We start from the raw sequence: 21,659 nt of genomic DNA on the forward strand, positions 1-21,659 counted from the left end.
AAGAGCGCGGCAATTGTTCCAAGTTTCAGTACTGCAGCGTAAATAGCAAGGGAGAATTTTTTTTTTTTCAACGAATTTTACACATTTTTAAGTTTGAATAAAACAACACACCTTTCAGATATAATCATTCTATGGCACTTTTCTGATACATTAGCATATAATAAAGGTTCGTAACTTATGGAGTTTCCAAAACATCCTACAAATATTCAAAGTTCCCCCAAAAAATTATGCAAATATGTCATGTTTATTGCTATTATAAAATCAATAAATGAACTTAGGAACAAACCATAAGTTGGGAGTTTAGATACATACACTTTACATATAAGGTGTAAGTTTCATGTAATTTGAATAAAAATGTAGAAGGTATTCAAACGTTTATGTCAGTTGAAAATACATAAGAAAATAATAAAGTCTTTGACTCTTTGCTATCACAATAGCATACATTAAAAAAATATTATAATTAGTTTTATTAGAAAAACATTTAAGTTAATTTTTTTTCAATTTTTTTTTTAAATTTTTTTTTATCGGACGATTTGCATGAAACTTATACACCTGACTGCACATAAGCCTATCTGTAAGGGTGCCAATTTTGGAGAAAACTTATTAATGTCAACCTAAGCCACAGATGGCAGCACCTTAAACAATGCTGTTTGTTGACCAAATTGTATTTTTGTTTTTTTTTCTGCCATGTTTCCTCCCCCCCCCCCTCCTTTTTTCCATTTTTTCTTATTTTTCTCAACACAATTTATACTTTAATCTCAATTAGTATTAAGTTTGGCTTAGTGTTTTTCCTGCCCGAAACGCTTTGCGTAATAGTGGCTTTAGGCATTGTATGTACTAGCTCTATCTATAAATCCATCAACGTTGTATCTCACCTTGTATGTATGTACTGTACCTGAATAAATATTTGTATTTGTATTTTGTAATTGTATACGCAACCTATGGTCCACTTTAAGGATAAGACACATTACGCAACCAATTGTCCAGTGTCGTGGACAGTACACAATACGCCAGCAATTGTCCAGTGTCGTGGACAGTACACAATACGCCACCTATTGTCCAGTGTCGTGGACAGTACACAATACGCCAGCAATTGTCCAGTGTCGTGGACAGTACACAATACGCCACCTATTGTCCAGTGCCGTGGACAGTACACAATACGCCACCTATTGTCCAGTGTCGTGGACAGTACACAATACGCCAGCAATTGTCAAGTGTCGTGGACAGTACACAATACGCCACCAATTGTCCAGTGTCGTGGACAGTACACAATACGCCACCTATTGTCCAGTGTCGTGGACAGTACACAATACGCCACCTATTGTCCAGTGTCGTGGACAGTACACAATACGCCACCTATTGTCCACCTTCAGGATAAGACACAATACGCCACCAATTGTCCAGTGTCGTGGACAGTACACAATACGCCACCTATTGTCCACCTTAAGGATAAGACACAATACGCCACCAATTGTCCAGTGTCGTGGACAGTACACAATACGCCACCTATTGTCCACCTTAAGGATAAGACACAATACGCCACCAATTGTCCAGTGTCGTGGACAGTACACAATACGCCACCTATTGTCCACCTTAAGGATAAGACACAATACGCCACCAATTGTCCAGTGTCGTGGACAGTACACAATACGCCACCTATTCTCCAGTGTCGTGGACAGTACACAATACGCCACCTATTGTCCAGTGTCGTGGACAGTACACAATACGCCAGCAATTGACCAGTGTCGTGGACAGTACACAATACGCCACCTATTCTCCAGTGACGTGGACAATACACAATACGCCACCTATTGTCCAGTGTCGTGGACAGTACACAATACGCCAGCAATTGTCCAGTGTCGTGCACAGTACAAAATACGCCACCAATTGTCCAGTGTCGTGGACAGTACACAATACGCCAGCAATTGTCCAGGTTCGTGGACAGTACACAATACGCCACCTATTGTCCAGTGTCGTGGACAGTACACAATACACCACCTATTGTCCAGTGTCGTGGACAGTACACAATACGCCAGCAATTGTCCAGTGTCGTGGACAGTACACAATACGCCACCTATTGTCCAGTGTCGTGGACAGTACACAATACACCACCTATTGTCCAGTGTCGTGGACAGTACACAATACGCCACCTATTGTCCAGTGTCGTGGACAGTACACAATACGCCACCAATTGTCCAGTGTCGTGGACAGTACACAATACGCCACCTATTGTCCAGTGTCGTGGACAGTACACAATACGCCACCTATTGTCCACCTTAAGAATAAGACACAATACGCCACCAATTGTCCAGTGTCGTGGACAGTACACAATACGCCACCTATTGTCCACCTTAAGGATAAGACACAATACGCCACCTATTGTCCAGTGTCGTGGACAGTACACAATACGCCACCTATTGTCCACCTTAAGGATAAGACACAATACGCTACCAATTGTCCAGTGTCGTGGACAGTACACAATACGCCACCTATTATCCACCTTAAGGATAAGACACAATACGCCACCAATTGTCCAGTGTCGTGGACAGTACACAATACGCCACCTATTCTCCAGTGTCGTGGACAGTACACAATACGCCACCTATTGTCCAGTGTCGTGGACAGTACACAATACGCCAGCAATTGACCAGTGTCGTGGACAGTACACAATACGCCACCTATTCTCCAGTGACGTGGACAATACACAATACGCCACCTATTGTCCAGTGTCGTGGACAGTACACAATACGCCAGCAATTGTCCAGTGTCGTGCACAGTACAAAATACGCCACCAATTGTCCAGTGTCGTGGACAGTACACAATACGCCAGCAATTGTCCAGGTTCGTGGACAGTACACAATACGCCACCTATTGTCCAGTGTCGTGGACAGTACACAATACACCACCTATTGTCCAGTGTCGTGGACAGTACACAATACGCCAGCAATTGTCCAGTGTCGTGGACAGTACACAATACGCCACCTATTGTCCAGTGTCGTGGACAGTACACAATACACCACCTATTGTCCAGTGTCGTGGACAGTACACAATACGCCACCTATTGTCCAGTGTCGTGGACAGTACACAATACGCCACCAATTGTCCAGTGTCGTGGACAGTACACAATACGCCACCAATTGTCCAGTGTCGTGGACAGTACACAATACGCCACCTATTGTCCAGTGTCGTGGACAGTACACAATACGCCAGCAATTGTCCAGTGTCGTGGACAGTACACAATACGCCACCTATTGTCCAGTGTCGTGGACAGTACACAATACGCCACCTATTGTCCAGTGTCGTGGACAGTACACAATACGCCACCTATTGTCCACCTTAAGAATAAGACACAATACGCCACCAATTGTCCAGTGTCGTGGACAGTACACAATACGCCACCTATTGTCCACCTTAAGGATAAGACACAATACGCCACCTATTGTCCAGTGTCGTGGACAGTACACAATACGCCACCTATTGTCCACCTTAAGGATAAGACACAATACGCTACCAATTGTCCAGTGTCGTGGACAGTACACAATACGCCACCTATTATCCACCTTAAGGATAAGACACAATACGCCACCTATTATCCTGGGTCGTGGGGCTCAGCATCCCTGCGGCCCGGTCCTCGACCAGGCCTCCTTTTTTGTTACACATCCCCAGGAAGCAGCAGTGTACCTCCTTTGTAATCAAACTTTAATCTTCAGTAATCCTCCTTGGTAAATTTGTAATCACCTTTGTAAATCTTCTTCACAATCACTTGTTAAATGTTTTTAATTCAAAAACTATGTATGGAACACAACCAAAACCTTCCCCTGTTATAGTGTAAATACTCTAATATATCTATCTAGAAAAGAATCTTTTTCCATAATATCGTGTCGTTGTCTACTAGGAAATTTTGTCAGTTAAAAAGAAAGTCGAAAATTTCAGTTAGGCAGCAGGATGTTGCTGCTGGAAACTTTCCTTATTAAGACTTCTTAATAGCCCAGTTGGTAGAGGTTGTCCTCACACATGTGGGGTCCATGGTTCGAGTCTCCTAGAGCCCAGGTGAATGGACTGCTGTCAAAAATCACACTGACCTCTTTATCAATAGTACTGAGCACACACACCTTATCTACTGTGACAGATCAGTAGATGATCGTGGGAGAGTTGGAACAGCCTTAAGGGAAGGGAACTACCACTTAGAAGGGGTCAGGACAAGATATTTGCGATGGAACGGAGGTGGGTGGGGATTAGATTAGTGCCCAACCGTTTTGACGATCGGGGATTGAACGCAGGCATGCATGAAGAGACCGTCGCTCTTCCGTCCAGCCCAAGTGGTTGGGCGGAGTAGCCTTTAAGACAACGAAGTTACAATTGTTCTTATAAGTGGTGCAATTAGTCTGGGTTAGAGTCGTGAAGAGTGATGATTGGAGGGTAGAGCGACAGTCTGGCTTCATACAGGTCCACGTTCAATCCCCGACCGTCCAAGTGATTAGGCACCATTCCTTCCCTCCGTTCCATCACTAATCCTTATCCTGACCCCCTTCCCAGCAGTTGGGCACCATTCCTTCCCCCCGTCCCATCCCTAATCCTGACCCCTTCCTAGTGCTATATAGTCGTAATGGCTTGGTGCTTTCCCGATGATAGCTCCCATGGAACTGTTCACTTTTGTTCTTCGAGAAGTAATTGGGTACCAGGATTGGGAGATAGTGTTCTAAGGAGAACAAGAAGACAAGACTTATCATGAACAATGGGAAGGAAGAGCTGTCAGCCTTGCTAACAGGAGTCACAAGTCCTCTTCACCTGTACCACCATGTATAAATAAGATCAGTTGGAGGTGGAAGACAATTAATTAGAGATCATTACAGCAAGTTACAACCTCTTGTTTACAAAGGATCAGAACCATACCACCGACATTGATCAGTAATGTTGGCGAGTAACACTTCACTAAACCATCCCACCGACATTGATCAGTAATGTTGGTGAGTAACACTTCACTAAACCATCCCACCGACATTGATCAGTAATGTTGGCGAGTAACACTTCACTAAACCATACCACCGACATTGATCAGTAATGTTGGCGAGTAACACTTCACTGAACCATCCCACCGACATTGATCAGTAATGTTGGTGAGTAACACTTCACAAAACCATACCACCGACATTGATCAGTAATGTTGGTGAGTAACACTTCACTAAACCATCCCACCGACATTGATCAGTAATGTTGGTGAGTAACACTTCACAAAACCATACCACCGACATTGATCAGTAATGTTGGTGAGTAACACTTCACTAAACCACACCACCGACATTGATCAGTAATGTTGGTGAGTAACACTTCACTAAACATGGAAGACAATATTAACTTCTTAGGAATATTTTCCCACTCAGAGATAGAGACCTTTTAGACACACACACACTGGCTATGGTGGTTATCTTGAGATGACGTTATCTTGAGGTTATCATAAGGTTATCTTATGTCATTCCCAGGAAGCAACCCGTAGCAGCTGTCTAACTACCAGGTACCTATTTACTGCTAGGTGAACAGGTGCATCAGGGCGAAAGACACTCTGCCCATTTGTTTTCACCTCCCTCGGGGATCGAACCCTGAACCTTAGGTCTACGAATCCCGAGCCCTGTCCACTCAGCTATTCGGGCCCGTAATAGTGAATTACTTTGCTAAATTTCATTCATATATTAACAATAATACATTTTACAACTATTTGATCCCTTACGAAGGACCCAAAAATGTTATAATGGAATATAAATACTAAATTAAGAATATCATGATCTTATTTAGACCGACTGTTTTTTTCCCGTTAACTTTGTTATATACGACAATAACATAAATATCACTAATATAAAATATATTTAAAGACGTAAACTTTATTTCTTTTTTGTAATCATCTTAAGAGTTATTATTATATTTAACATTATTATTATACATTTTGGTTTGGAAAATTACTTGTTACTTAGATTGATGTCAATACTTACGAGATGATTGGAAGGCTCCAGCGACTGTTTTAGTTGCCAACTTGTTACAATAACTATTCTATAATTTGTCGTATGTTAGACAAAACGAGCATTAAGAGTTGTTGGTGTGTGTAAAGAGAACATGTGTCTGGTAGAGAAGCTTAGTGTGAGGCAAGTGGTTTGTGGGACAATATAAGAGCTAAAGAATTGTATTTGACAGTTCCTTTATCATTAACAGCAGAGGTTCCGAACCTGGGGTCCACAAGCTAGGTTCCCAACCTGGGGTCCACAAGCTAGGTTCCTAACCTGGGGTCCACAAGCTAGGTTCCGAACCTGGGGTCCACAAGCTAGGTTCCCAACCTGGGGTCCACAAGCTAGGTTCCCAACCTGGGGTCCACAAGCTAGGTTCCTAACCTGGGGTCCACAAGCTAGGTTCCTAACCTGGGGTCCACAAGCTAGGTTCCCAACCTGGGGTCCACAAGCTAGGTTCCCAACCTGGGGTCCACAAGCTAGGTTCCGAACCTGGGGTCCACAAGCTAGGTTCCCAACCTGGGGTCCACAAGCTAGGTTTCGAACCTGGGGTCCACAAGCTAGGTTCCCAACCTGGGGTCCACAAGCTAGGTTCCCAACCTGGGGTCGACAAGCTAGGTTCCGAACCTGGGGTCCACAAGCTAGGTTCCGAACCTGGGGTCCACAAGATAGGTTCCGTACCTGGGGTCCACAAGCTAGGTTCCTAACCTGGGGTCCACAAGCTAGGTTCCCAACCTGGGGTCTACAAGCTAGGTTCCGAACCTGGGGTCCACAAGCTAGGTTCCTAACCTGGGGTCCACAAGCTAGGATCCCAACCTGGGGTCCACAAGCTAGGATCCCAACCTGGGGTCCACAAGCTAGGTTCCCAACCTGGGGGTCCACAAGCTAGGTTCCCAACCTGGGGTCCACAAGCTAGGTTCCCAACCTGGGGTCCACAAGCTAGGTTCCTAACCTGGGGTCCACAAGCTAGGTTCCCAACCTGTGGTCCACAAGCTAGGTTCCCAACCTGGGGTCCACAAGCTAGGTTCCTAACCTGGGGTCCACAAGCTAGGTTCCCAACCTGGGGTCCACAAGCTAGGTTCCCAACCTGGGGTCCACAAGCTAGGCTCCCAACCTGGGGTCCACAAGCTAGGTTCCCAACCTGGGGTCCACAAGCTAGGTTCCCAATTGTGGGGAAAACTCACATTTATTTATTTATTTATTTATTTATTTATGCATATACAAGAATGTACATAAGGAATGCGAGGATACATAATATGGTAATTACAGTCTTGTAAAGCCACTAGCACACGCAGCGTTTCGGGCAGGTCCTTACTCTAAGAAAATTTTAAGGAGGTAAATACTTGCAAAATTTATAGACAAAAAAATGATAACAGATTACATGAAATGAAAAAAAAGAAGATGAGAGAAAATTGTAGGTACAGTATATTAAAGCACATAGGTAGCTAAGAATGATTGCAATGACAGCTTGAATGGTAGTTGACAAAAAATTGGTAGGCACAATACAGCAGAAACAATATAAGATTGATTGCAATGACAGCTTGAATCGTAGTTGACAAAAATTGGTAGTCACAATACAGCATATGGCTAGCACATAAAAGAAGACAGCAATGAACACAATGATAAGGTTGTTTGATATTATATAAAAATTAGGAGATTGGGTAACACTAGGTACAGAGCAAATTTAAAGCTCAGTGTAGGAAACTAAGAAGATGAAGTTAGGTACTTTTTGGTTTTGCTTTTAAATAAGGCAAAAGTTTTACAGTTTTTCAATTCACTAGGGAGTGAGTTCCATAGACTAGGTCCCTTAATTTGCATAGAGTGTTTACACAGATTAAGTTTGACCCTGGGGATATCAAAGAGATATTTATTTCTAGTGTGGTGATAATGGGTCCTATTACATCTGTCCAGGGAGAGTTTCAGAGCATGGTTTGCATTTAAGAACAGGGTTTTGTAAATGTAGTTGACACAAGAGAATGTGTGGAGGGAGTTAATATTTAGCAAGTTTTGGGGATTTAAACAAGGGAGCTGAGTGTTGTCTGAAAACAGAGTTAGTTATTATTCTGATAGCAGATTTTTGCTGTGTGATGATGGGCTTAAGGTGGTTTGCAGTGGTAGACCCCCATGCACAGATACCATAATTAAGATAGGGGTAGATTAGTGCATAATATAGTGAGAGGAGAGCAGCGTTAGGAACATAATATCTGATTTTAGAGAGTATACCAACTGTCTTAGAGACTTTCTTAGTTATGTGTTGAATGTGGGTGCTGAAGTTGAGTCTCTTGTCTAGGAATAGGCCAAGAAACTTGCCATCATTTTTATTACTGATGTTAATGTTGTCTATCTGTAGCTGAATTGCATTTGATGATTTACTTCCAAATAAGATGTAGTAAGTCTTTTCGATGTTTAATGTTAGTTTGTTCGTTGACATCCATAAGTGGACTTTTTTTAATTCATTATTCACAACATTATTTAGTGTATGTGGGTTGAGGTTTGAATAGATAAGGGTAGTATCGTCAGCAAACAATATAGGTTTGAGAATATTAGAGACATTAGGCAGATCGTTTATATATATAAGAAATAGAAGAGGTCCTAAGATGCTGCCCTGTGGCACTCCAACGGTAATTGGTAGAGTGGAAGAAGTTGTATCATTGATGGTTACATATTGGTATCTGTCACTAAGATAGGATCGGATGTAGTCAAGGGCAAGGATTCCATAATGCTGGAGTTTAAGTAAGAGGTAGTTGTGATTAACAGTATCAAAGGCTTTTCTTAGGTCAATGAAGAGTCCAACCGGAAACTCATTTTTGTCAAGGGCTGAGTAGTTAACGTCAAGGAGACTAATGATTGCATCGTTGGTGCTCTTTTGGGACCGGAAGCCAAACTGGCAGGGGCTGAGTATGTCGAATTTTACGAGGTAGGAATAGAGCTGTTTGTAAATAATTTTTTCAAATATTTTTGATAGAATGGGTAGATTTGATATTGGTCTATAATTGTTTATGTCCGCCGGATTGCCTTTTTTATGGACTGGCGTTACTCCTGCTTTTTTGAGGATATCAGGGAAGGTGTGACACTCTATAGATTTGTTGAACAGTAGTGCTATGGGTGGGGCAAGAGCATTGGAGGCTCTCTTGTACACAATGGACGGAATTTCACTGGTGTTCCCTGCCTTGGTTTTTAGAGAGTGTATGATGGACACAACATCTTCCGGGCTGATTGGTGAAAGGAGAAGAGAGTTTGGATAGCTGCCTGAGAGATATGTGTTAATATGTGTCTGAGTCTGTGGGATTTTACTGGCAAGATTAGCACCAACCGATGAAAAGAAACTATTAAATTCATTTGCCATTTCTAAATCAGTTGACGGTATATCCCCATTCTTGTAGAGTTTTATTTGGTTATGTGAGTGTTGTTTAGTTCCTAGGATACTAGAGATTGTTTTCCAAGTGCTTTTCATGTTGCCTTTTGCTTCATTGAATCTATTCACATAATATGCAAGTTTTGCCTTTCTTATGATACTGGTAAGCATTGATGAGTACCTTTTAGCTACTTCCTTTGAAACTAGGCCAATCCTACGTTTTTTTTCATATTCATGTTTCTTGTTGATTGAGTTGAGAATGCCACTTGTGAGCCATGGATTGTTTAATCTTTTGTCAGTTACTTGCTTGGTAAGAAGGGGACAATGAAGGTTGTAGAGGCTTAGAGTTTTGGAGAGGAAGAGATTAGCTAATGAATTTATATCATGGGTATTATTGAATTCAGAATATCCATATCTCAACTATGGTATTTGTGCTTGGGGTTCTACTACCCAAAATCATTTACGTCCTCTAATTACTCAACACAAAGCTGCTATTAGGACAATATCCAACTCTGGCCCCAGACATCACTTGGTACCCCTACTCAAATCTCTGAATATGTTAGACATTAAGTCACTGCACATTCTCTCATGTGTATTATACATATATAAAATGCTAAACTGTAATGCCAATCCTGACCTCAAAGGCTTCATAGAAGGTTGTAACAGAACCCATGAGCACCACACCAGAAATAAATACAGTTTTGATATTCCCAGAGTACGACTTAATCAAACTAGAAATGCTCTACAAATCAAGGGACCCAGATTGTGGAATGACCTTCCCAACCATGTTAAAGACTGTACCTCTCTCAATCAGTTTAAGATTAAAACGAAGCTATACCTAATAAATTCCCTGTAACCTACCTTACCCCTCTAATGTCATCCAATGTCTGTTTTTTTTTTTAAAGAGCGCTGTTTGTCGACAGAATTGTATTTGTGCTGCTTTTTCAGCTATGTTTTCTTTCCATGTTTTCATTTTACTCTTTATGCTCTATTAGTATTAAGCTTTAGTCATTTAAGTTTTTTATGCCCGAAACGCTTTGCGTAATAGTGGCTTTAGGCATTGTATGTACTAGCCCTAACTATAAATCCACCACTCTTTGTAAAATCTCTTTCATGTATGTACCTTACCTAAATAAACATTTTGATTTTGATTTTGATTTGAATCCCAGTTAATATTGTGAAGTGCATCTGTAAGATTGCCTAAAGCTGATTCACTGTGTAGCCTAAGTGAAAGTTTCTTGTTTTTTGGTGGTGTTATGTCCATGTTCGCTATGAGAAAGGTAGGATAGTGGTCAGTTGTTCTGTCGTAGATTATACCAGATACAAGGGGAGCTGTTATGTTTGTCCATATGTGATCCAAGGTAGTGGCTGATGTTTGAGTGACTCGGGTAGGTTTGGTGATTGTGGGGATTAGCATACAGGAGTTCATGCTGTTAAGGAAATAGTCAACTTGATGGTCAAGTCAAGTCAAGTCAACTTTAACATGGTTGGGAAGGTCATTCCACAATCTGGGTCCCTTGATTTGTAGAGCATTTCTAGTTTGATTAAGTCGTACTCTAGGAATATCAAAACTGTATTTATTTCTGGTGTGGTGCTCATGGGTTCTGTTACAACCTTCTATGAAGCTTTTGAGGTCAGGATTGGCATTACAGTTTAGCGTTTTATATATGTATAATACTCATGAGAGAATGTGCAGTGACTTAATGTCTAACATATTCAGAGATTTGAGTAGGGGTACCGAGTGATGTCTGGGGCCAGAGTTGGATATTGTCCTAATAGCAGCTTTGTGTTGAGTAATTAGAGGACGTAAATGATTTTGGGTAGTAGAGCCCCAAGCACAAATACCATAGTTGAGATAAGGATAGATGAGGGAGTAATAGAGAGTCACCAGGGCATGGCGGGGTACATAATATCTGATCTTAGAAAGAATGCCAACAGTTTTCTAAACTTTTTTTGATATATTTAGAATGTATCCCTGGAAATTCAGCTTGTGGTCAATGAGAATGCCAAGGAATTTGCCATCTAATTTGTTACAAATTTGGGTATTGTTTATTTTGAGATTTATTTGATTAGAGGATTTATTGCCAAACAGAATATAGAAAGTTTTGTCAATGTTAAGGGTGAGTTTGTTGGCAGTTAGCCAAAGATGGACTTTATTTAGCTCAGTATTTACTGTGGCATTTAGAGCAAGGGGGTCAGGACTGGAGTAAATGAAGGTTGCGTCGTCAGCAAATAGAATTGGTTTGAGGTGTTGGGAGGCATTTGGAAGGTCATTAATGTAGATGAGAAAGAGGAGAGGGCCAAGTATGCTGCCCTGAGGAACACCAATGTTGATGGGTAGGGTGTGAGAAATTGAATTATTCACAGAAACATACTGGAGCCTGTCAGTAAGGTAGGATTTGAGGTATTGTAGGGAGTGTCCTCTGACTCCATAATGATGTAATTTAAGAAGAAGGTTTTGGTGGTTGACAGTGTCAAAAGCCTTACGCAGGTCCACAAATAACCCAACAGGGAACTCATTTTTATCAAGAGCTGTATGAATCGAGTTAAGCATACTAATAAGTGCATCGTTAGTGCTTTTTTTTGGGTCTGAAGCAATATTGGCAAGGGCTAAGTATATTGTGTTTGGCTAGATAAGAATAAAGCTGCTTATAGATTAGTTTTTCAAATTTGTTTGACAAGTTTGGCAGTGTTACGGACCCGAGTCCAGCGTCCGAGCACGGAGCGGTGATGACAACGCCATCTGTGGTTCAGCTCCCGAAACCCCCTCCATATGGACGATGATATCTTGTGAGGATGGGATATACCGGCCACAGGGGCTGGATTCCCATCTTAATCAGCTCGTAACATAGCCGCTGCTGACCTCTGGTGAGGTGGCGCTTAGACAGCAATGCCATCTATGGAGTGGATAGGTGAACGTTTGTGTCTAAGCCTGTAAGTGAGGTGCCCTAGAGTGTCCCCAACACTAATGACGTGTCTGATTACAGAGTCGACCTGGGACTGCTGTATTGGACGATGGATCAGTCTACCCAAGGCAGCCATAGTCTCTCCATGTGTTTCCTGAAGAAGCTGTGAGTTGCCCCCGGACGAACACTGCTGAGAGTGTTAGTCTGCCTGTGACGTGGAAGGGTTGAGGAATCGTCGTACCCGGGGGTTGGCTGGTGGAAGAGACTAGCCACTGTGGTGCTTAGTGAGGAGAGTGATCTTAATAACTTATTTATGATAAGGAATCTTATCATACATAACATCTCAACAAAAATCACATCATTCTAGGTGATTTCAAACAACACTGTTTGTCGACCTAATTGTATTTGTGCTGCTTTTTCAGCCAAGTTTCCCCCTTTTTTATTTTTAATTGTTCTCAACACATTTTATACTTTAATCTCAATTAGTATTAAGTTTTAGTCTTTAATGTTTTTCCAGCCCGAAACGTTTGCGTAATAGTGGCTTTAGGCATTGTATGTACTAGCTCTATCTATAAATCTATCGATTTTTGTATGACCTCTTGTATGTATGTACCTTACCTGAATAAACATTTATTTATTTATTTATTTATTTATAACCTAGGGTTATCCCATGGAATTGTCTAACCGGCGAAGTCGCTAAATACCAAGACATTACTTCAGTTCAAAATCCAAACAGAAAAAATCCTCATTTACCATGGGGGGAGGAGGGGGGGATCTTTGACAAGCCGATGGCTTCTACTATCCGACGAGGACACTAGGGACAGGTAAATTCAGGTACAAATCTCCCACATTCGTTATTGTGCCTTTATTTTTAACATATAGCTAGCTCAACCTATACTTTGTAATTACTTATATTGAAGGGGGTAGCAAGACACTGCTATACCTACATTTGTAATGGAAAAACATTATTAATACATTAAAACAACTTCGTAGCAGAGCGTAGTTACGATCTACGGACCTCTGGGTTATGGGCCCAGCACACTTCCACTGCGCCACTCTGCTGCTGGTGTTATTTGGATGATACATTTTATACATATTTTATAATATTATAATTGGTATTATTTTCTTCATAAATAAAAGTATCATTGTTTCTGCGCAGTAACGCACCAGTACGTACTGATCTTGCGCATGTGATGCGCACATCATGGTTACTGTGCACAGCCAGCTGCGTATGACATACATCATAGCATGGGTATGTGATCACTGCTGCACACGATGGGTATGGGTTCACTACCACTCATGAACAGGACATGTATTGGAGGCACTAACGCTCACAGGATAGGTATACATGGGGTCTACAGGATAAGTATGGGATCCACTCAGCCCTGGAGGCTGATCTGTCGTGTTTGTTGAGGTCTATAGCAACTCTTCTTGCATGTAAACATTCCAAGCATAAGAATTATATTTAGTGTCTGGACCGAGATTCATCAGTCAGTTACGCAAGTACTTACGAACATGTTATCTCAATCTTTGGCGACTTTACACATATTAAACAGTTGATGAGCTCCAAAGAACTGGGAGGCTGTTACAATTATATATTATTTTCTAAATTGTTGTGTTATGCCGCCAAAACTCGGTATGTAGATGTTCAACCCGGCCTCATAATAGAACGGCGCCTTTTGACGAATACTCTTCCCAAGACCAACAATTGTCGTACTGGAAAATGGTAGCGGCTCGTGAAACTGCAGCCCATCCTCTTGTGTTGGTAGTACTTATAGTAACGATGAGGACCAAAGTTAATATATCGACGTACAACGCAATTAGAAAGTAGAAATTTGTACTATTGAATTTAGACAAACCGGAAAAGGTTTTATATTTATGTTGCAAAGACAACCTTAACCATCTGAACCTTCCTAGGCATAATACGCGCAATATGAGGCCTAATATACAATACAATACAATACAATACAATTTTATTTAGGTAAGGTACATACATACAATAAATATTTACAAGGATTGTTTGACTTATAGGTATAGCTAGTACATACAATGCCTAAAGCCACTATTACGCAAAGCGTTTCGGGCATGATAAACTTAAATGACAAGCTTAATACTAATTGAGCATAATGAGTAGAATGAAAACAAGAAATGAAAACATAGATGAAAAAGCAGCACAAATACAATTATGTCGACAAACAGCGCTCTTTAGAGAAAAAAAACAGACATTGGTTGACAATAGAAGGGTAAGGTAGGTTACAGGGAATTTATTAGGTATAGCTTCGCTTTTAACTTAAACTGGTTGAGAGAGGTACAGTCTTTAACATGGTTGGGAAGGTCATTCCACATTCTGGGCCCCTTGATTTGTAGAGCATTTCTAGTTTGATTAAGTCGTACTCTGGGAATATCAAAACTGTATTTATTTCTGGTGTGGTGCTCATGGGTTCTGTTACAACCTTCTATGAAGCTTTTGAGATCAGGATTGGCATTATAGTTTAGCGTTTTATATATGTATAATACACATGAGAGAATGTGCAGTGACTTAATGTCTAACATATTCAGAGATTTAAATAGGGGTACCGAGTGATGTCTGGGGCCAGAATTGGATATTGTCCTAATAGCAGCTTTGTGTTGAGTAATTAGAGGACGTAAGTGATTTTGGGTAGTAGAGCCCCAAGCACAAATACCATAGTTGAGATATGGATAGATAAGGGAGTAATAGAGAGTCACCAGGGCAGGGCGTGGTACATAATATCTGATCTTAGAAAGAATGCCCACAGTTTTTTGAAACTTTTTTTGATGTTTAGAATGTGTCCCTGGAAATTCAGCTTGTGGTCAATGAGAATGCCAAGGAATTTGCCATCTAATTTGTTACAAATTTGGGTATTGTTTATTTTGAGATTTATTTGATTAGAGGATTTATTGCCAAACAGAATATAAAAGGTTTTGTCAATGTTAATGGTGAGTTTGTTGGCAGTTAGCCACAGATGGACTTTATTTAGCTCAGTATTTACTGTGGCATTTAGAGCAAGGGGATCAGGACTGGAGTAAATGAAGGTTGTGTTGTCAGCAAATAGAATTGGTTTGAGGTGTTGGGAGGCATTTGGAAGGTCATTAATGTAGATGAGAAAGAGGAGAGGGCCAAGTATGCTGCCCTGGGGAACACCAATGTTGATGGGTAGGGTGGGAGAAATTGTATTATTCAAAGAAACATATTGGAGCCTGTCAGTAAGGTAGGATTTGAGGTATTGTAGGGAGTGTCCTCTGACTCCATAATGATGTAATTTAAGAAGAAGGTTTTGGTGGTTGACAGTGTCAAAAGCTTTACGCAGGTCCACAAACAACCCAACAGAGAACTCATTTTTGTCAAGAGCTGTATGAATCGAGTTAAGCATACTAATAAGTGCATCGTTAGTGCTTTTTTTGGGTCTGAACCATATTGGCAAGGGCTAAGTATATTGAGTTTGGCTAGATATGAGTAAAGCTGCTTATAGATTAGTTTTTCAAAAATTTTTGACAAGTTTGGCAGGATAGATATAGGTCTGTAGTTGTTAACATCTGTGAGATTACCACATTTGTGGACAGGCGTTACTCTCGCTTTTTTTAGAATATCTGGGAAGGTTTGGAGTTCAAGTGACTTGTTGAAGAGCAAAGCAATAGCAGGGGCTAAAGATCTGGAGGCTTTTTTGTAAATTAAAGTAGGTATCTCCTCAAGGGCACCAGACTTGGTTTTAAGGGAAAGGATTATCTCATTGACGTCAGTGGAATTAATAGGCTTTAGGTACAGAGACTGTGGATAGTTACCTGAAAGATAGTCATTAATGTCTGTACTGGAAGATGGAATATCATTTGCAAGGGATGAACCAATGGAAGAGAAGAACCTATTGAACTCAGTAGCAGAATCAGAGGCTGAAAGCTGAGCATCGTTATTAGACAGGAGAGTCGGTTTGTTATTTAAAGGCTTCTTTGATCCCAATATTTGAGAAATTGTTCTCCAAGTTTGTTTAATGTTGCTCTTTATTTGGGTAAATTTATCTTCGTAGTATTTAGTTTTGGCTCGTCTAATTATCTTAGACAGCAATAATGAGTAATTCTTTGAGAATTCTTTGGAGACAATTCCTAACCTATACTTCTTCTCAAGGTCATGTTTTTTATTAATGGATTTAAGTATTCCCTTTGTAAGCCAGGGATTGTTAAGCCTTTTGGTTGTGACTTGTTTTGTAAGCATAGGACAGTGGGTATTATAAAGGCTAAGAGTTTTTTGAAGAAAAGATTGCACTGCTAGGTTGATGTCCACTATGTTACCTAACTCGGACTCCCAGTTGACATTATCAGCAGCAGTTATAAAATTGTTTATAGCAGTTTCATTGTGCAGCCTAAAGCTTAACTCCCTTGTCTCTAGAGGTGGTTTGCTAATGTTAGTTAAGAGAAATGTGGGGTAATGATCTGTAGTGCTATCGGTGATTATACCTGAAGTAAGCGGAGAGGTTATGTTTGTCCAGATGTGATCGAGCGTCAGTGGCAGTGCTATCAGTGATTCTAGTAGGTCTAGTGATTAAGGGTATGAGGAAGCAGGAATTCATACAGTTGAGGAAGCTAACAGCAGTGGGGTGTTCAGGCTCGCAGAGGTCAATATTAAAGTCCCCTGCGATAATTAGTTGGTTTTTGTTCAGTCTGTTATCAAGTATTAGATTTCTAAGGTTAGAGTTGAATTCGGACACATCAGTGTTAGGAATTCTATAAACTGCACCCACAGTCAGGACAGACTCGGCACCCTTGACTCTGAAGCTGGCGAAGATATACTCCCCATAGCAGTCTCTGGTTCTAATTTCTTTTAAGCATGTTAGTTCTTGGTGGTAGTAAAGAGCAGTGCCACCACCTCTCTGAATTTGACGACAGTTGTGAATTGCTGAGTAGTTAGGCATGTTAAAGAGCTGAGTAGTATCCTCTTTCAACCATGTTTCAGTAAGTATAATAAAAGAGAATTTGTTATCAATAGCTTCAATCAAGGCACTAACATCATCGAAGTGTTTACCTAGGGATCTAACGTTCAAATTGATTACAGAGATATTGTGATTATGAGTTAATACATTGTTTACATCATGTGCTGCAAAATATCTGCAATTTAGATCATTAAAGTGATAATTGTCATAGATAGTGGATAAGAGGTTAAGTTCAGGGTCTATACTTGTCTGCATAAAAAAAGCTGATTGCAGGAAAAACAAGGGAAGAAAGGCAAATAACAAGGTAGAAATAAGCTATAAAATAGGGAAAAAGATGTACACAATACAGAACAAAGCAAACTCAAAAGGGGCTTACAGGGGTACAATGGAGTAAGGGAGTATGGCTAGGCTAGGCAACCTAGGTAATAAATGAGATTAACGAAAAAACATATAAACATGGACTATACAAAACACAAGATATAGAAATACAAAACAAAAATATAAACAAGACTAAGCAATACAAAAACAAATTGAGCAAAAATAAAAAATGAGGTAGATTGCTTACAAGTACTCTCAGGTACACTGTAAGTAACAATTTGCAATTTGAGATACAGGCAAAGCCAGGGGTACAATGGAGTAAGGGAGCATGCGAGGCTAGGCAACCTAGGTAATAAATGAAATCAAAGAAAAGTTGAATAATAAGCATAGGCAAATTTAAGCTAATGATTATTAACTATAAATAGTTCAGTAATGACTGTATAATTAATAAGACCTGAAGAACTATTTATGCACTCAATTAAATAATTTCAGTAAATGACTAGTTAAGAGTAAGTTAAAAATTAAGTCAGAAAATGAAACAATGAGACTTAGGAAACCTAGCCCCACTAGTTGACAGGGGGTTAATTAAGTTAATTCACTGGGAGTGATAATGAGCTGAGACAGACCACATTGGGAGAGGAAAGCGTTGAGGTTCTCTTCTTTAGTAATTGTGAACATTTTGCCCTCTGCGGTTTTTCTCACCTTTATCAGTCCATCTCTAACGAAGCACTGATGAATCGCATCTGGGTTTTTTTTGACGGATTTGACGCAGGCGGTAGAGGAGGTGCTGTCTGTTCCTAGTCAAGCACTCGTTGATGTATAATCCCTTCCGTTGGGCTACAGCTGTCCTGACTAGATTGGATTTAGTGAACTGGGAAGACAGCTTCATGCGAATTTTCGTTGGTTTTGACTTGATGGATTCTTTTGCCTACTCTATAGGCAGCAATAACGTCAGATTTGTTTAGAATGAGCTGCAATTTTGTCTTTTATGAGATCCAGAGCTATTTCGACACAGTGTTTCACCATCATGTTCCACAGGTATATCTTGGGACGACACTATAACAGAGTCTAGCAGCTTTTTGCTGGTCTTGTTCATCCTGTGAGACAGAACGCTGGGCTGAAAATGTACTGATACATGCAGTCATTTTGTTGAGGGCTTCCTCCTGTTTTTAATGGCTTCATCAGTTTTCAGAAGGTTGCTTTCCTCACGGAGATCATTTAAATCATGCTGTAGTTGGGTCTTGGCTTGCCTTGCAGTTTCTAATTTCCTCGCGGAGGAGGGTTATTTCTTGTTGTTTGTTGTTGGAAGATTAGCGCGGATCGCTAGATTCTCATTTAGAAGACTCAAGATGATAGCATTTTGAGACTCGAGGACTTGGCACAACTTTTGAACCACTGATTCTCGGCCCAGTTATAGAATTCCGGTGAGGGACCGGAAGCTCGCTTGAGTTGCTTATAGTGGGATGCTAGCATGTCCATAGGAGAGGGTTGAGATGTCTCTGCTCCCTTGCTCAAAGGGGTGGAGGGGAGGGCAGCACCGCTGCCCTGGACCCCAGAGCTTCCAGACGGAGAAACACGAATATTGTTTGAGTTGGCCGGGATGGTTGCCTTGTTAAGGGGTTTGTTGTCCTTCTTTCTCTGCACAGCCCCATGTTTAGGAGACATGATTGGTTAGAATGGACTGGGGGTATATATTGTGAAGAAACTTGCGTCAGGCAGCGCGGTGGCGGCAGCATGCACTGGTACTCACAGCCGTAGAGGAATGTTTTGAAACTTAATTGAGATGGAATGAGTTGATTTTGGTCGGTTACTTTGGTTTTGCTATAACATGCTAGGACTCCATGTACTTAGCTGCCTGTGGGTGGCGGTCTACATCATCTGGCAATAGTATAAGGGCTGATATACAGCTTAGAGTGAGGAGCGCAGCGTGATCACGTTGGTCTCGTAGCGTAGCGTAGCGTAATATCGTACATATATGTGTGCTATACTAGACCTAGGAACATATGTTTTTTTTTTAGCTTTATTTGTTCAGACTATAAAGTGATTAGTGCTATATACTTCACTTCCGACTATATAGAGTCTATAATTAAGAATTTAGACTATAAAGTGATTAGTACTATATACTTCACTTACGACTATAAAGAGTCTATAATTAAGACTATAATTAAGACTTCAGACTATAAAGTGATTAGTAAGTACTATTATGTAATGACTTAGTACGTCAACGTTTGTACTATGGAGCATATACAACAACTACTGTGTAAACAGGAGGATGGGTCGCGACGTTGACATACTGTGCCGTTCTCTGTTGTGTTAGGATAAGGTCACTTACGCGCGAGAGTTTGTTGACGTTGGGAGACTTGAGAAGGACGGGCTGGATCACGGGGCCAAGTGTGACATCGCTGTCAAGTGTGTTATGTCGGTCTTGTCTGAGGTCAACCCCTAGAGTTGGCCTAAATAATCGCCCCCGGGTGGGCTCGAACCACCAACCTTTCGGTTAACAGCCGAACGCGCTAACCAATTGTGCCACGGAGGCTCGAGGGACGGACTAAACAAATTTGTAATAAGGCGCAAATACTTAGATATCGAAGTGTGATAATTATCTGAGTTTACTTGAGAGATACTAATAGTGGCCTCGATGAGGACAGGAGGCCGGCGGCTTGTCGAAGGTCCCCCCATTTGCCTTGATCTTTTCCTGATGATGATAATTCCTATAGTGTTCTAATGCCTAAGTAACCTTGTGTCTAGTGGTCACGACGGAGACGGGAAGCCGGCAGCTTGTCAATGGCTCCCCCATTTTTCCTAAGTTTCCTCCTTTTCTTTCTTCCCTAATTTTCCTCCTTTCCCCCCACAAAAAAGAGTAACAACAACAAATAAGACTCTGGGGTTGGAGTCCCTGTGCCTTCTTGTACCAACTTCGAGGTTAACTCCGGAGCTGGAGCCCCCTGGAGGCAGTTCCTTGTTGCCTTCAACCTCTTACTGACAGTTCCTGCGACGGCGCTGGAACCTGTCTTATTGGCGTTTGCCTTTCCAATTGAGACGTTCTGTGCTGTGGAGAGGGGGACCTGCTGCATGGGTGACAGCTTCTCCCCCCGTATCAACCTACCCTGGCTTTGTGCCCTGGTGAGGCCACTCCAGACCGACAACCAGAACGGAACTCCATAGTCTCCTGAGACAGATGGACGCCTACTATTTGGATGGTCCACCAGTTTTTTACATTCTTGTAAAGCCACTAGCACGCATAGCGTTTCGGCCAGGTCCTATATCCTAATACGGCTAAGTCCTAAGATTAATATTAATCTTAATTAATAACCCCGGAATACGACCCGTCAAATCGTTTCACTGCTGGATGAAGAGAGGCGTACTGTTAAGAATTGGAACCTAGTCAATCCTCCTCGGCCAGGATACGAACCCAGACTAAATTGCTCGCGAATTGCCGGGCTAGAGTTTCACCACTGCGCCACGGGGACTGCATATACTACTGCATGCACGGTGACCAGTCATTGAAAGTTTCTCAACAATTGGGAACTCTAATAAGAAAGTCAACCAAACCGTAGGAATAGTGAAACGAACCTTTGACTTCATGGCAAATGAAGTTATTGAACTGTAAACATCTCTGGTGCGGCCACATTTGGACTGCTGTATCAAGCATAGAGGCCTCAGCTTCAGAACATATCTGCTGTGGAGAAAGTACAACACAGAGCGACAAAAAGCATCTCAGAACTATATTGGCTCCCATACCAGGAACGGTTGAGGGCCCCAGGACTAACACAACAAGCCAGACGGGGCATGGTGGCTCCCATACCAGGAACGGTTGAGGGCCCCAGGACTGACACAGCAAGCCAGACGGGGCATGGTGGCTCCCATACCAGGAACGGTTGAGGGCCCCAGGACTAACACAGCAAGCCAGACGGGGCATGGTGGCTCCCATACCAGGAACGGTTGAGGGCCCCAGGACTAACACAGCAAGCCAGACGTGGCATGGTGGCTCCCATACCAGGAACGGTTGAGGGCCCCAGGACTAACACAGCAAGCCAGACGGGGCATGGTGGCTCCCATACCAGGAACGGTTGAGGGCCCCAGGACTAACACAGCAAGCCAGACGGGGCATGGTGGCTCCCATACCAGGAACGGTTGAGGGCCCCAG

At 41.7% G+C, this 21,659-nt stretch overlaps 1 non-coding gene across 1 annotated transcript; it reads right to left on the reverse strand.

Annotated features, from left to right (window-relative positions):
• Positions 1–19,974: 19,974 nt before the first annotated feature.
• On the reverse strand, positions 19,975–20,048 carry TRNAN-GUU (transfer RNA asparagine (anticodon GUU)). Its single transcript has one exon. It is a non-coding gene; the product is annotated as a tRNA-Asn (tRNA).
• Positions 20,049–21,659: the final 1,611 nt, after the last annotated feature.

The sequence above is a fragment of the Procambarus clarkii genome, chromosome 35, assembly GCF_040958095.1.
Source record: "Procambarus clarkii isolate CNS0578487 chromosome 35, FALCON_Pclarkii_2.0, whole genome shotgun sequence".
NCBI lineage: Eukaryota > Metazoa > Arthropoda > Malacostraca > Decapoda > Cambaridae > Procambarus > Procambarus clarkii.